Here is an 11,933-nt window from a genome sequence, read left to right on the forward strand (position 1 = left end):
ATCTTAAAGACTGGTATAAGATCACTCTCTGTTCAGAATAACTATAGACAAGAAAAAAGTGGCGAAAATCATCACATCAATAAAGAATTTGGCCCAAAAGCAAAAATTCAGTCATAATTTATTACTATTACAAAAAAATGCTAATGAATTAAAATGTTACCATTCATTAAATATATTCAGTGTATTAATAGAATCATGTTTAACTGAAATTAAGAAAGATTTTCCAAGTGATTTGAATATTGTATTATTAAATTCAACACTCCGTTGTATTGAACCGCCATTAAAATTGGTAATACGATTAATCAATCCAACACATTCTGCGACAGCTCTCAGAAATCTTTTTAAGAGTTTATGAAAATGTTTAGACGCTTTCAATCAAACCATTCTGTGTTTGTGCGCATTATTTGAGCGTGTATAAAAAGCCATTATGGTGGCTTATCCGGATATCAGACCGGAACATACAGAGTGTTTATATTAATTAACTTTATTTAAAAATTAAATATATATCTTTTTAAATCTTCCATCAACGTGCTTTTGATATTCATCAGCAGCGAAATGACGTTGATTCTTTCATCGGCGATATGGGTCTTCTAGAAAACATCTCCTCTCCCCTTTCGTGGATGCAAACATCTGAAACTTCCTCCAATGCATTAACCTCACCAATGCTGTGTATCTTTGTACACCATCCACCTGCCTAACATGCAGTTCTCCGCATTGTATTACTCTTCTCCTTGGTCATTCCCCCATGAAAATCGTGAATCTTTGAATTTGGTCATCTTTTGAGAATAAGACTTTCTATCCCTCTCGATCTTCTGCTTCTCTCATGGCAGATTAGATGCTCTTCCTTTGGTTCGCCTTCAATGGCTTTTGCTTTAGATATTCCATGGATTCGGGGCACCCGAGAAAGTCCCACATCCCCTTCATCTTGTAATAGATATCTGTACTATTGGATTTGGCTGCTTCTACGTGGTGATGTTAATTTTTCCCGGTTCTTGAGGAGGACCAGGAGAGGCTGTTCGCCTCCAGGTCAAGTGTTGTTGATTTTGGCTGCTTCTACGTGGTGATGTTATATGGTCCTTCTTGAAGAGGGCCAGAGGATGCTCGCCTCCAAGGGCAGTGTTGTTGTTTCAATTGAAGTTAGTTTAATTTCGGCACTTGCGATCTCGACAATCCATTTGGCCACCGCGTTCGCTTCTTTCTTCTTTGCTTTGCGGCCTCTTCTGTATCGGTCGTCCGTCTTCTCTTCGTTCTTCTTAATTTCCTGGTTGCAGAGTGTAGATCCGGATCAGCGTCTGTTTCTGGATCCGAATCTGGGTTGGTAGGGAGTCTAGCCAAAACCCCCAGTATCTCAAAGATGGCTGGTCCACACCGAATAATATGTCCAAAAAACTGCAGAATACTTCCAGACGTATCGTAGAGAGTCGTTCCTGTAACTGCAATCTACATATAATTGACTGGTTCGTCCTGAATTTGTGTGTTTCTTAATATATTTTAAATAACCACATGGAAAGCCCATCCAAGGATGTACACAGAACATTATCAAAATTCTTGTTAATTATTTAGGAACTTTACGTTGGCTAAAATAAGTCCTTATTAAGTTGGTACCTAACGCCACCATTTTTTAACGTCTACCAAAGAAAATATCGTTAATTTGCCAGATCTGGGAATCGAATCCACAACACGTTTCTGCTCAGCCATCGTTATCGCAAGATAATATTGTATAATAATGCCCACGATGGCCGAACGGGTAACTCGTCGGCTTATAATATCGTGGTTTCAAGTCCCGGTTCTGGCAAAATATACGTTATGTTGTACATTTTTTATAAATGCAAAAATCTGGTAAAACAACCTCCATTCTGGGGAGCCCCATATTATTGTGAGTGTCCGGAAACTTGTACGAATGCAGTTCGCCGTATCACACCATGAAATTTTGTATCGGAAATATATGGCCGTAAGTATATTAAAGACCGTCCAACCTCTTTGGGTCGTTTAGTCTTCTTCTTCCACCCTGTTACGACCCAAAATTGGGGCATAAGGCAAGCACAAGTTCGCGCCACTTCCCTCGGTCCATCGCCAACTCTTGCGCCCCCGGCCATGTCAGACCTGCAGCACGTAGGTCGCTTCTGTAGCACCGCTGCAGGGCGAGGGAGGGCCAGCCACGGCGACGGAACCCATGAGGCTGTGCCACAAGGGTACGAAGTGCCGCACTCTTTGCTGCCGCCAAAGAGTGAGTCGTTTAGTAGGTACTGACGTAAAATTCATATCTATATAAAACACGGTTCTTGTCGGCTTACACTTTAGACTTAGAGGAAGCCAGCAGTAAACAAATGAAAATTAAATTAGTATTCTGATTGAATCTAATAAATTAGGAGACTGTATAGTACCTATACGGCCATCTCTTTCGAATAAGAAAGCTTACGGTGAAATGTTTTACGTACAATTAGGATCGAACAAGGTTCAAAATAAATATATATTTTTAATAAATGCAAGTTACAGACAGCCTGTATACACCCATCAGGTTACTTTACTTGTGTTTGGGCACAGATGTTGCCGCTTGTGGCTTGAATATAACTAAAGATTTCCCCCTCCCGCCGCCCCCTCATAGCTTTAGTCACCGCGTATACATTTTTATACAGCACCACTTTCATTTTGAATAATATTTTTCATATAACTTTGAGATTTTTCCAGATTTAGCTCCTGGATATTAGGCTGAGTCGGGTAAGTTACATAAGACGCGACAAAAGAATTCTACATAATATCGCAAATATTAGTGTTTTAAAAATTCAAATTCATTCACCCGTTCAAAATAATCTTGTACGCAATTATGTAGGTACAACGGCATACAGAAACAAATGATCATATTATCAAAATATCTATTTACTTACCTAGATCACGTTTTCTATACATACCAAGCAGTGGCGAAGGGTGACTTTTGGAAAGCGGTAGGCTGTGTGTGCGGATCATCAACGCATCTGAGCAGTGGCGTAACTAGGGTTGGTGTCACCCGGTGCGGTAAATTTACACCCCTCCCCCCCCCCACAAACACACAGATACAATTTTTCATTAAAACTCGTATTTTAAAGATATTTAATAATTTAGTTCGCGTTAGTCGCACTTGAACTTCGCCTTCCGACAAATGAGTCGAAGAATTGTGCATATTGTGATGGTTTCGTGCATTCGAGTAAAACTAAATCTGGCAAAGGAAACTTTCTTTTAGAATATTTTTGTGAGGACTGTGCGGGGGATGAAAACATGTGTACACGCGCACACCTTACAGGGAACATTGTTGTCAGGTATACTTACGAGAAAGTAGAAGATAATACGATATTACTAATGAATAGGTACGCACTAATGACAACGACACACTAATTTAATGAAACTTCAAAAACTCACTGACGACATAAAATTGAGCGATGAGTTTAAATTACGTATTTTCGAAACATACATTATTATCTAAATTCATCAGATAAATTTTATTTTTATTTTTAAAAACAATCTAGGTATATTTATTAATAAGTATGTGATTAAACGCCATATAAATATTTTTTATATTATCTAATTAATAATTATTTTGGACAAAGTGCAGTCATGACAACAATATTATGCGCAAAGGTTTTAGGCTCTGCAATAGGAGCCTACCATTTTTCATACAATTCAATAGACTGACTGAGGTTACGTGACGTAAAGTCCATATGAAAAAATATCACAATTCCTTCACACATGATCCGACCTTCATTTACTTTACGTCAAGACAGATGACGCGCTGTGGTATATTTTTTAAACCTTTGCAGTTTGTTTTGTAATCTGTATAATATAATACATTCCTACATATACTACATATTATGTTGTTGAAAAATTAAATTATTTTTATAGAATATCAATATGCAATTAAAAATAATTTTCTTAAGAAGGTATGCTTTAAGTTTAAATAATCGCCTAAATAGTACCTATGGAGTCTTCGCCACTAATACCAAGCCATCACCGTACCATCCTAATTAACTCAACTGCTATTAGTCACCAATGAAAGTTAATTCTAAACCTTGGAAGAACAAACAAAGTACCTACTTATATCTATCGTGTTTTATCTAGCTTTTTTTAAAGTTCGCATAAAAGGCTGTAATTAAAATCAATACTGTGGCATCTTCCAGATAGAGATAAATTCATTAAATTTATTTATTTTTAAATTGAGAACATAGACGCGCCAAGCGTGTCTGCCGTCTGGGTGCCGGCCCAAAATTGCCGCCCCTCTCCCTAAATTAAAAAAAGTGGAAATATGGCAAGAGTCAATATTAATACCTACTAAATAATAATAAGTATAACTTTCTAAATTGTAATGTAAAGCGATTTGAAATGATCGATATATTGTGACGATAGAACACGAAAGTCTAAATTTATAAAATAAACTTTACTGACATGGAAGAAAATTGCGCCAAAATTTTTACTATCCGCGAAACAAGTTCACGAGAAATATTTTATCATTATGATTCAGTTGATTTTCTGACTGGTTGGTTCTTAGGACATTTGCCGCCCGGGTGTTTCGCACCTGTAACACTCCAGCTTGGCGCACCCTTGATTGAGAATTGTTTATTGTTTTCAATTGGTTTTCAATTGCATTCGATAGTTTAATAATTTTATTTTTACATTTAAAAAAAATAAATTGTTGTAAAAAACATAGGTTTTGTATCAGTTACGAATGTAACTCGTCTTGATCGTAAGAAAAATAAATTAATAAAAATAAATATCACATAATTACTACTTTTAAGTGATTTTTGTGCCTACCTGTAAATGTTAATAAATTATTAATTACACCTAAGACCTATTTCTCTGAAGTGAAACCATAAATTTGTTTTCACTCTTTGTTCTCGTTAAAACAATGTTCAAAATAACATTTTTTTTTTTCTAAGACTTTTCACTATTTTTTCGAATATCTAGCATTTTTCCTGCCGTCTAGCTTATTTTCTTATCATATCTGGCATATTTTTGTCAATAATTATGCTTGGTAACACTAGTAACTGCAGGTCGCCGGTTAACTTAATTTTTTTATACTGGTAATTCACGAGTGATTCATTGGTAATTATTGATTTTAAATAAGTTCTTAGCCGGATATCTATCTGGAATCGACGAAACTCAACGTTAAATTATTATAACTACAAAAATATACAATATTTTAAACTGTGAAATATTTTAATTCAATGCGGAAAATATATAACCGATAGGTAGGTACTTGTTGTTTTCCGGTTGTTTAGGTTTTTTTTATAAAGTCTGTATTTTATTTATTGTATTTATTTTGTGCAGCGTAATAATGGCAGACTGAATATTATTTTTAATATAACTTTTATTTGTTTAGAATTTTAACATCGTGTTGCAGAATTGTTATTATTTTGCACAAAACTTTTATGCATTTGCGAACGAAGGAGTGTGTTTATTCCAAATGAAGGTAATTAGTCATTTAAATGTTCGCAGTATCGCTTTGACCAATCGGGATGATTTATTCATTACCTACATTAAAATGATGTAATAAACAATTTTCTGGTGATGCTGTGTGTGTAATGTAAATGGTTTCAGTAAATACATACTAGGTACTTTAGTATAGAATTACAATATTGTGACATTACAAAACAACTATAATTAGAGTATTGTAATTTGTAATATCCGTGGCTCTATTCGACTGACTTTCTCTTAGGTATGCTTACATACTGTAGCTTAAAGTTTAGAAGGGATCTTTATTTACCTTCATATTTTTTCCGACTTACGCGGCGTCAATGGAAACTCTGCCATTCTTGGTGGTATTTCCTTGTGTTCCTTGTTCGCATGGCGCGTTTTGACTCGCGCGCATTCCATGTGCATGTGACCTCATTGAGCCGTGAGGTGTCCACATGAACTCATGGCGAGACACGCGCTATGTGGAAAAAGCCTTAGGAATCGGGGGCATCGGGTTCACCCAAGGTGCAGAACCAACCAGCCATTAGTATGCCAATTATTAATCAAATCACTTCGGATATTGATATATTCCACTTACGTGAGGTAAATTTAAGCGGACGTTGTTTTATAGGTTTTTAAGATAGGGTCTATAAACCTAGTTCACTCTGTGCTTCCATGTACTTTTATTTTTCATATAAGTAGGTAAGTATTATTATTTGTATTATTTACTAACATTACCCCGTATTTTTATTTGAAAATCGTTAACACTTACTTCATGCCATGTCAATTTGCTATGTTCATTATATGTAAAATAAATAAATTCGAATTTGTATTTGAATTTGACACGTGGTGGCAACTTTCCAAGAGTTCCACCAATATGCATTCACAGTTTTTCGAAAAATCGATTTTTTGGTTAATTAATATAAAATACATTAAAAATAATATTTTTCTAATAAACTAAATTAACCAATAATTTATAATGTTATACGTATCAATCAATTAATTTTATTATCTCAAATTACGAGCTTCGTATTTTTTCCGGTAGGTGCCTCCAGTAGGCGTAGCATTCTAACTCGGCACAATTTATAAAAAAATATTATAATTATAATTACCTACCTACTAATAAATTAATACTTACATATTTATGAAAAATATCAAATATTAATTCACATAATATGTCAGAAATTATTTTATATTGGTATATCTGCAGGCTACATATTATTGTACGATACATATTATTATTATCATACATTTATTATTATCAATTCCCAATACATATTTCGTTTTTCAGTTAATAAGTAAGTATTTTTACTTTTTCCAACATCAAAAACTCCACTAATAAGAGAAAAAACCCATGATATTTATTACATACTGACTAGGTACCTACAGTATGTACTAAATCATATTTTACATTAATTTACAGAATTGAAAAATATAAACATTTTTGGTCATACACTGTCATCTATGAAAATATAATAACACGATTTTATAAAAACAAGTATAATATTCTATTGTCAATACTATGAAGCTATTTATAGAAAATAGAAGGTTTTGTCAAACTTTTGAAAAAAAAATTGACTAAATTATGCTAGATGTCTCTGTTGCATTTAACTTTCAGTTTTTACATTTTATTTGTTATTTTTATGGAAATAATTAAAATTACAATATCATGTTGGTATTATTTTTTAAATCTTTGTAAAATTGATTAATTTCATGAAAATACTTGTTCTAAAATTAATTTAAATAAGTACCTAATTATAAAACTGTCTGCATGGTTTTTACGTAGAATACCTATTAAATTGTTTGAAATATGCAATTAAAATGGCAAAAAATCTAAAAAATGTATTGCGTTTAGGTAAAATGTAGCCCCTTTCACTAGGTACCAAAATTATCATCACCCAAATTATAAAAATTGGCAATATCTATAATATTTTAGTACTTATTCGTATAATAAAATAATATTGAAGATCTTACAATAGATTGCTATATTATCTTATAACTAGGGTTGCCAACCGTTCCGCAAGTCACTTTTCAGGATCTCGGTTGAACTAGGTACATCCGGGATCCTAAATGTCCCTGAATTTGAGAGACCAACATAACACAACAAGTTAGCATGTATTTACAGGCGGTAGTACGTATTGTCGCGATCATAAAAATACAATTCAAGTGTAAACTCGTATTATCGTGCAAGTTGCAAGACTGCATGCATGGATCAAAAAAGTTTAGCGGCTTCTGAATTTTCACGCTTTAGTTGAAACTTGCATGAGATAATATGCGCACGCGCAGCAGAATGATAGTAGTCAGCCTGCCGGAAAAAAGACAAACTACACCGCCCAGAGCCTTTTGACGTTTACCAAGTTTCACAACCTGTCAAATAGCACATCTCGCTTACGTTTGAAGAATTAGATTGACGAAACAGTCAGCACTTTAGCGTCTAAGCAATTATTATCAAGATAATTTAATTTATACGCTATTGTTGCCAGTTAATTCATTCGCGTGTAGAGATGCCATTAGGTTGTAAGCGTGTTACGCACCGGGTCAACTGTCTACACTTGTGTGTCAAATAGTTTTCAATTTTTCACTGTATGTTGTCATTTTTTTTTAATATGTACTTGTAATCGCTGATACTGATTTCAATACAAACATGTAAAAACTATAGTATTTTGATACAAATATAGTAGGTACACGGAACATTTCTCGTTTTGAATCCTTCAAAATAATAGTATTTTTTGCTTATTTGTCATAAAATTATAGAATAAATCAGGGGTTCCCAACCCCGTGCCCGCGGGCACCATGGCGCCCGCGGAACGATTCGTATGTGCCCGTCACTATTCGACAGAGACAGAATTTTCACGCTAGCCTGACACACGCAGAAAACGCGAAGTAAACGAACGCCACGAACTGAGCCAATGCAATTTGAATAATAGTTTTATTATTTTGAAACATTTTTGTTTATTATTTATTAATAAATTATGAATATAAGAAAATAAATTATGGGAAAATGAGAAGTTATGGAAGGAGTTTGTCGATTAAAAATAGGTGGTGCCCGCTACCCTACCGATATTTTAGAATGTGCTCTAGAGTACAAAAAGGTTGGAAACCCCTGGTATAAATGGTACTATTATAGATATTTCGTGGAATCATTCGGTTGGAAACACTGACGTGATGTTGAGAAGTTGTACATAGGTGATGGATCTACATGCGCTAGCACTTTTATCACGAAAAACGGCCATTCCGAATGTAGACAGGGCTACCTTTGTGTGAAGAACACCTACGTGGGCGAATGAAAAATGGGATAAACTCTAAAAAAGTACCTAATTCTAGAAAAAAAAACAATTAACGTTGACATAAAAAGTTGGCAACCCTACTGGACAGTCTTTGTTAAGTTCCATTTTAGCTAATGCAGAGCGGAAAAGTAACTTTGTAAGCACCAGTTCACAGGAGGCTATAAGAGCGAGGAGGTATTGGAAACTTATTCGCGCAACGAGTTTTGCCGCGCTACCAGGAACAAATAACGATCAAGCACATAAAACATTTTGATGGTACACACATCCGTACATATTTTTATTACGTCATCACAAATTTTGCGTCAACTCATCAGCTGAGTTTACAACTCTAGCAAAGGTAGAAACTGGTAATACTATAAATAAAGATACAGTGATACACAATATAACACAGATACACAATTATAACTATTATGTAATCTTATTTTTTGATGAAAATAATGTTGATACCTAATTATTATGATCAACATTCTACACAGCATATTGAAGAAAATCTTCCTGTATAGAGACGTAGCAACAAAGGACCATTAATTTTCATACAAACACTGTTAAAATAATATTATAAGTATTCCCATAAATGCTATTATATGCATATTACTTGATTGGCACTCAAGTCAAACTTGACTTCAGTAATTTTATATGGAAATTACCGAAGTAAGTACTTAAGGGGGATGCTTATACTATCAGAGGCGAAAAGAGGCACCTAACGGAAAAATACGAAGCTTGCAATTTGAGATTTTTTTTTTGATTATTTACAATTTCAACTGTAGTAATTAATAAATATGTATCTGAAAACACTAAAAAGATTTTTTATTTTTTTTTAAATTTAAAGATAAACTGGCAATCGTAAAAAAATGTAATAAAATGTGAATTCGTTGCAGGGTCAAATCTTATTATTACATTATATTTTATGGCCATATTTATTATTAAAATTTAGTTTAAGTTTTAGATTTTTTGTCGTTTAGATTTTTGACTAATTCATCGTTTTAATATTTTTTATATATATTTTAAAAAACATCGATTTTTATAAAAATATAAATGTGTATAACTTGAAATCCTTTTTATTTATATCAAATTTTATTTTAGGCATGGTCACAATATTGAAGCTCAAGTTGATATAAATAAAAAGGATTTAATGTTATACACATTTATATTTTTTATAAAAATCGATGCTTTTAAAAATAAATATAAAAAATATTAAAACGATTAATTAGTCAAAAATCTAAACGACAGAAAATCTAAAACTTAATAAACTAAATTTTAATGATAATTATGACCATAAAATATAATGCAATAATAAGATTTGACCCTGCAACGAATTCACATTTTATTACATGTTACAATTGTAAGTTTATCTTTAAGTTTAAAAAAAAATAAAAAATCTTTTTAATGTTTTCGGATAAGTACATATTTATTAGTTAATGCAGTTGAAATTGTAAATTATCAAAAAAAATCTCAAATTGCAAGCTTCGTATATTTCCGCTAGGTTCTCTGCTGGCATGCGTCTCCCCCTTAAATAGATTCAACATATTTTGTCTTCTTGTCATTCCTGACACCATTATTTAGGTAGGTAACATCATAGCCCCCACATCCTGAAGCGGGCCCCCAGGCCAGGATCTTTGGCGGGGACTCAAAAGTAGCGTTTGCCAAATGGTGTCGAGGTGAAATTAGCGATTTTTTAATACATCCACTTGAACTATTATGGTTAGTTGTCGGGTTATGAATAATTAATTGTCGAATATTAGAGCAAATTAGTAACTTGTCTTTAACTCACTTATCTGATTGACCTGCAAAGCCGGACCCCCTTTGAGTCTGGGCCCCCAGGATATAGCCCTGTCAGCCCCCCCCCCCCCCCCCTTTGTGGGGGCCATGGGTAACATAATCTGACATAAAAAGATACTACATACCTACTTCCCGTATACCCAGTTACTTGAAATTCGGTACACAGCTGCTAATGCTCGAATTATGGTCGAATGAGGCGAACCCCACTAGAAACTATACAATAGCGTTGATGATAGGAATGGTTTAGTAGTTTCAGAATATTATATCCCTCTCCCTCATATTGACAAAAATCGGTCAATGTAGTGATTAATCTTGAAAAGGTAAGTTGGTATAATTACATAATTTTAATGATATATTGCAAAATAATAGTTAATCAAAAGTTATTGAAGAAAACCTGGGAAGTCCAAATTCTTTGAGTTTCAAGAGTTACGTGAATTTTATTGTGCAGAATCAGACAGACCGCACGGTGCCGTCACACATGATCAGAATTCTTCTCTGTTTTATCATGAATGCAGAAATGCGAGGAGGTATTTTATTACATACATTTTAGTTTCCTCTTGGAGATTTTATTAAAAAAAAAAACCTTAAAATATAGGTATATTGTCAGAAAGTTTCCATCTCGTTTCATGAAATTTAAATACCTACATAATAAATAATTTAGGTTTACCTAATCGGGATAATATAACGAATCGTATTGCGAAATATATTGGAAATAGGCTTGTACGCAAAGTCGGTAAACGAAACACCTTTCTCATGTTCTGTAACCCTAGTGTTTGATGAAGTAAAGGTCCCAACAAGTGACGCAACCAGTGACAAAGCCTTTTTAAATTAATTTTGTGGCATTTTTGCTATAAAAAACTGTTTTTTTTTAAATAATAAAATATTGTTTATTTATAATATAATAAGTATAATTAATACTTACAATATTAATAATATCACTTCAAGCTTATATTACAATATTAATCAAATAAAATAAGTTATGCATAGTAGATATTCAGATAATTTCCCTAGTTTTCCTGTTTTTCAAAGAATTTTCTTACAAAACTCACAGAAATTACAAGGGCATAATGAAGTGCAGAAGATAGATAGCTGTTGCTAATACTGGCAAGAAAGATATTTATTTCAAAAGAAGCCGTTTTACCAATAATTCTCATAACATAAGTTTAGTGTTGACTGCAAAATCAATCATTTTTATAGATTTTTATATAAGACGAAATTATAGACCAAGCCTTATTTATTATTAAAAACGACAAAATTTAACACAGTAGAAACAAATTTGGAATAGGTATATAAAATAGATTGCTACACATTCACATTAAAAGTTTAAAAAAAAATGTGATTCCAGTAGTGCCTAATTAAAATTATCTTAATTGTGAGTGATAAAAAGATAGATTAATAAAAATTAGTTTCAATATTCCGCATAATATTTATTTATCAAATAAATAT

This window comes from Rhyacophila brunnea, unplaced genomic scaffold, assembly GCF_057557595.1.
Source record: "Rhyacophila brunnea isolate RB1 unplaced genomic scaffold, BYU_Rbru_1.0 scaffold_19, whole genome shotgun sequence".
Lineage (NCBI taxonomy): Eukaryota > Metazoa > Arthropoda > Insecta > Trichoptera > Rhyacophilidae > Rhyacophila > Rhyacophila brunnea.